The sequence below is a fragment of the Physeter macrocephalus genome, chromosome 17 (genome assembly GCF_002837175.3).
Source record: "Physeter macrocephalus isolate SW-GA chromosome 17, ASM283717v5, whole genome shotgun sequence".
NCBI classification, from domain to species: domain Eukaryota; kingdom Metazoa; phylum Chordata; class Mammalia; order Artiodactyla; family Physeteridae; genus Physeter; species Physeter macrocephalus.
The window spans coordinates 3,351,245-3,357,089 of NC_041230.1; the positions used below are offsets into that span (position 1 = coordinate 3,351,245).

Here is a 5,845-nt window from a genome sequence, read left to right on the forward strand (position 1 = left end):
AAAAAACTAAAAATAGAATGACCATATGACCCAGCAATCCCACTACTGGGCATATACCCAGAGAAAACCATAATTCAAAAAAACACATGCACCCCAATGTTCATTGCAGCACTATTTACAATAGCCAGGTCATGAAAGCAACCTAAAGGCCCATCGACAGACGAATGGATAAAGAAGATGTGATACATATATACAATGGAATATTAGCCATAAAAAGAAATGAAATTGAGTCATTTGTAGAAACGTGGATGGATCCAGAGACTGTCATACAGAGTGAAGTAAGTCAGAAAGAGAAAAACAAATATCGTATATTAACACATCTATGTGGAACTTGGAAAAATGGTACAGATGAACCGGTTTGCAGGGCAGAGATTGAGACACATATGTAGAGAACAAACGTATGGACACCAAGTGGGGAAAGTGGCAGGGGGGTGGTGGTGGTGTGACGAATTGGGAGATTGGGATTGACATGTATATACTAATATGTATTAAATGGTTAATAAGAACCTGCTGTATAAAAAAAATTTAAAAATCTAAAAAAAGAAAAACAGCCCAAATATATTATCTTACTGCTCTTGGAAGTCAGCAGTATACAATCAGGTCACTGGTATAAAGTCAAGGAACAGGGAGACATTCATTTACTTCATCTCAATCCAGAACCAGAAGTCTTGAAGGCATTTGAATTCTATATATTGACCTTGTATGCAGTGATGCTGCAAAACTTTTTAACTAGAGTAGAACATCTTTACATTATTTTGGATTTTCTGTGCACACAACTGTGCAGTCTCTTAGTAATACAATATTACTCGTATCCACTTCAGAGCTTCTCGCTTTGTTTTGTTTTACTTACTTGGTTGGTGCCTCCAGTGCCCTGGTGAATATAAGTGGTCATAGGGAACATACTTGGATCATTGCCAATCGTAGAGGAAAGGACGTCAGGTTCTCACCTTTACAAATGATGTCTAATGTTGATTATTAAACATGCCTTCATCAATGAAAGGAAATTCCCTTTTATTTCTGATGCGATTTTATTTTCACCAGGAATTGTTGGTATATTTTATCAAAGGCTTTGTCTGCATCTATTGAGATGATTATTTTTTACTTGTTCTATTAATGTATTGCATTATGTGATAGATTTTAAAAATTTTAAGCTACTCTACCCTTCAAAAAAAAAACACCCCACAGTATGGTCATGAAGTAATGTTCTTTTAATATATCACTAAATCTTATTTGTGTTCACTTTGTTTAGGGATTTCCATCTAAGCTCATGTGAGAGATCCTCCTGTAACTTTCCCATGTATAATTCCCTTGTCAGGTTTTGGTGTAAATATTTTCCTGGTCTGATGTGTTGAGATATGTTTCTTCTTTACTGTTCTCAGGAAATGTTTGTGCAATTTTGGGGTGTGTGCATGTGTGTCTTTCATGAGTACATAAGTGCTTGGAAGAAATCACCAGTGAAGCCTCCTGAACTGTACACTTACACATCGGAAAATGATGACCACCATAGCATTTGTCTCCATCCCATCACATAGTTGCCATTTCTTTTTTTGGTGAGAACATTTAAGATCTACTCTCTTCAGAACACTCAAGAATGGGATACAGTGTGATTAGCTATAACCACCATGCTGTATAGTAGATCCCCAGAATTTATTCATCTTATAACTGGAAGCTTGTGCCCTTTGACCAGTATCTTCCCATTTCCCCCTCGCTCCAAGCCCGGTAACCACCATTCTACTCTCTATTTCTTTCATTGTGACATTTTTAGATTCTAGTTCAGTCGTGTGTAATTTTTGATTAGAGTCAATGTATAAGGTGATAGATTGTCCATTTATTACGTCCATTTAGTAAATTGTACACTGAAAGATTTCCATTCCATCTACATTTTCTGTATGTTGGCGTCAAATTTTTCATAATGTTCTGTTCCTATCTTTATAAAGTCTGTAGGATTTGTAGTGCTGTCTGCAGTTTCTTTCATCATATTAGAAATGTGTGCCTTCTCTCTTTTTCCCTCGGCCATGGTGGCTAGGATTCATGAATGTTTTCAAGAATGAGTTTATTTTTTGCCTTAATTGATTTTCTCTACTTCTTGATTGTCTTCATTATTAGCTACCCTTGTCATTATTATTCCCGCCTTCTACCTTCATTTGAAATAATTTGCTATTTTTTCCTAAAGTCTTGGTGTGATACGTTACGTCGTCGATTTCTTTAAAGGCTTTTCTAATATATTCATTCATGATTCTTAATTTTCTCAATTCGTAGGTTTGATGTGTATTATTTACATTATCATTCATTGAAAACATTTTCCCACTTCTGTTTTGTTTTCTTGTTGGCTTTGATTTTGGTTTCCTTCACACATCGATTTTTGAGAAGTCTGTTGCATTATTTCCCAAATGTAAGGATATTAGTTATCTTTGAAGGTAGAATCCGGTGACTCCCAAAAGGTCCCAGGAGCTCCTGGTTGGGAGTCCAGGCTAATGGTCATTAGGTGGTGTCCACTGCGGGCAGCTCCTGTGCCTTCCAGGGTCCGTGCAGTCTTCCTCCCTGGAGCATGGGGTCTGGGTCCTTCCTGGGCTAGCGGACGGCGAGAGAAGCATACACGCTGGGCTCTTCTGGGGGCTCCCCTGACTGGGGGGCAGGGGGTGCAGTCTCCCGTCTGAAGGTCGAGTGGTTCAGCTGGGCAGAGGTCACATCCTGGGGGGCTTCAGATGCGACGGCCGGCGGTGGGGGAGAGGGAGGGTGTGTGGTTGGGGTGGGGGAAGCCTGGGGGCCCAGACAGGAAGGGACCCACCTGACTCTCCCTCTGCACGTCCTCTTCCGCTTGTCTGTCCTTCGTGTCCAGCAATCTCCCTGACAGGGAGGAAGGAGAAGTGGCCACCCCCCGCCTTAGTCCTGATCTTGAGTGGTTCACCTGGGCGTCCGTCCCCTCCCGGGGGTCTGCATCCTGCCTGTTCTGCTGGAGGGAGAGAGTAGGACAGAAAGGGGACTTCCTGGATCCACTGTGATCTCCTCCCGTCAGCTTTCCCCTGTGTTGCCAGAGTGATGCTTTAGAACCTTAGGGCAGGTCACTTTCCTGATGGAAACTCCGGGGACCTTCCTAACACCTTGGAGCCTCTGGATTCTTTCTACCGTTCTGATTTCTGTGTTAACACGTTATCTCTCTTGTTCTTTTGGCTGCAGCCGCACGGCCATCTTCTTGAGAAAGCATGTCCCTGCCTCAGGACCTTAGCACTTGCTGCCCCCCCATGCACTCTGTCACCTTCTCTTGCTTTACTTTCCTTATCAGGACCTTGCATTCTAGAACACTACCTGCTTTTTTACATACAGTCTCTCTCACCCACCCGGTGAGCTCCCTGCTGCACGTGCAGCATGTACAGGGAGCCGGGGGGATGTGCTCTCCTTGTGCACCACTTTTGGGTGAATGAGGGAAGGGGACCTGGGGACTTTCAGGTGATTCACTTATTCACATATCCTCTTGAGACGTGGGGCTTCTCTGCAACGCCAGAAGGTCAGACAGAGGGCGAGGAGCCAGGAAAGGGGACCCCGAAGGAGGGGCCATGAGGTCACAGGGAAGCGGGAGGGGTGGAGTCGCAGCAGGACGACCCAGGAAGCCCGGAGGGAGAGGTCAGTGTGGGACGCTGCTGGGGCTGGGATGTGAGGACGGAGACGTGTCCATTGGGCTGAGTTTGGCAACAAGAAGGTCTTTGGTGGCCCGGACAGGAGCAGGGGTCTCACCGGATGGTCCGGCTGCTCCGCCTCCTCAGGCTGTGTGTCCTTCACGGCAGCATCTGCTGGGGCGGAACAGGGTGTGTATCGCTTGCCGGGATTCCCTGAGACCCCGCAGGGCTGGAGCCCCCGCAGCGCATCCAGAAGGGGCCACTGAGACCCAGGGGTGAGGTGAAGCGTGGGGTTTCAGTCCGCACCCCTGAGCCCACCCCGTCCCAGCCTTCCCCTCCCCCACTGCCTCCAGAACCCTCTGTCCCCCACCCCGACCTCTTCTGCTCACAGAGGGCCTGGTCCTGGGCGGCGGCGGCTGGGCAGGAGCTGGGGAGGAGGCGGGCGTGTTAGGGGGAGAAGGAGGGGAGCTGCGGGCGGGGTGGGCCTGGGGGCCTTCGGGGCGGGAGTTACCTGCTCTGCAGGCCTCTGTCCTTGGGCTCTGGGTCTGCAGCCCCTGCGGGAGGGTGGAAATCAGCCTCGCCCTGGGCTGGGGCAGATGACGGAGGCTCGGCCCTGGGACTGTTACGACCCCCGCCCCTCACACGGGATTCAGGGGGAAAGAAGGAGACCGGAACTCATACTTGCGTACATGTTTCAACCCTTCATGAGATTGAAAAGGAGGAACATATCTTAAATTATACATGTCAGCGGACAGGACGTGTTTTCTTTCTAGACTTTTGAGTTTCAGACTCTGGACAATCTTTTTCTAAGCTGACCTTGCCCATCTCTTAGGTTTCCCTTTGGCTGGTGCCCTAAGCCCACCACCTGCAGGGGCCTGGGTCACCCCGTTCCCTACTCACCCGACTGCCTGCGTCTTCCCTGACCCCGGTGTCGGCCGAGGAGGAAGAGGAGGACGAGGAACAGCAGGACGAAGGCCACCGAGACCCCGATCAGGACGTTCAGGTACCATTTGAGACCTGGGCACCAGTGACGTCATGAGCGAGCCAGTGGTGCCAGTTAATTGAGCGCCTACTGTGTGCAGACTCGTGCTGGGGTCTGTGCATTCATCTCCTCTAACCCACCGCACCCATTTTACAGATGGGGAAACTGAGGCACAGAGAGGAAAACCATGAGCCCCAGGTGACCCAGCCTGGACATTGGGTCACCCCGTTCCCTACTCACCCGACTGCCTGCGTCTTCCCTGACCCCGGAGTCGGACGAGGAGGAAGAGGAGGACGAGGAGCTTCAGGACGGAGGCCACCGAGACCCCGATCAGGAGGTTCAAGTACCATTTGAAACCTGGGCACCAGTGACGTCATGAGCGAGCCAGTGGTGCCAGTTAATTGAGCGCCTACTGTGTGCAGAATCGTGCTGGGGTCTGTGCATTCATCTCCTCTCACCCACCGCACCCATTTTACAGATGAGGAAACTGAGGCACAGAGAGGAAAACCATGAGCCCCAGGTGACCCAGCCTGGACGTGGCCGAGCTGGGATTGGAACCCAGGGCTGTGGGCTCCCTGAGCTGTCCTCCGGCTGCGCCCCGCCCAAGGTGGGCACCAGCTCTGTGCTCTGGGGGCTCCTCATCTGCAGGGGGGCCTGTCCGAGGGTCTCATCTGGAGCCGAGGGTCCTTCCTTGTTACCCTCCCCGCCCCCAGCACAGCAGGGACTGGGGGAGGGGCCGGCTGTGTGCGGTGGACTCTTCATCTGTCCCTCCCCCTCCCCGTACAATGTCACCATCGCTGCGGCACTGGGGACAGGCCCCCCTACAGTCACATCCTCAGGGGCCTCCCTGTGAGGCCTCCTCTCCTGGGGGGTCACAGCCAGAAGTCAGAACTGAATGGAAATCTAAGCTCTGGGCCACGATTCTCTGCTTTTACACTTGGAGAAACTGAGGCCCAGGCAGGGGAAGGGGGTCCAAGTCAGCGTCTCCAGAGGTGCCTCAACCGAGGGCATAACCGAGCCCTGCCCCCTGGACTCAACACCATGTCCCACAGACCCTCACTCACCCGTCTGCGGGCCTGGCTCCGTGGGAGGAAGAACCCCAACTTCAGAGCCTCCTGGGGGTCAGGACGGGGGTGAGGGGTCAGGGGCTGCTTCGATCCTTATCAGCCTTGCTGCTCCTGCCCCAGGATGGCCCCCGAGGGGTCATTCCCTCTCCATGCCCCCCACCCTTCATCCACCAGCCTCAGAG

General features: G+C 50.6%; 1 long non-coding RNA gene across 2 annotated transcripts; it reads right to left on the reverse strand.

Moving 5' to 3' along the window:
- Nucleotides 1-1,126: 1,126 nt before the first annotated feature.
- Nucleotides 1,127-5,736, reverse strand: LOC114484034 (uncharacterized). Of its 2 annotated transcripts, XR_008615586.1 has the most exons (5): nt 5,661-5,736; nt 4,126-4,631; nt 4,004-4,041; nt 3,733-3,785; nt 1,127-2,953 (listed from the first exon to the last, which is right to left on the reverse strand). It is a non-coding gene; the product is annotated as an uncharacterized lncRNA (long non-coding RNA). The 2 variants fall into 2 exon arrangements; XR_008615585.1 differs by having other exon boundaries at nt 1,127-3,785.
- Between the last annotated feature and the right edge of the window lie 109 nt (nt 5,737-5,845).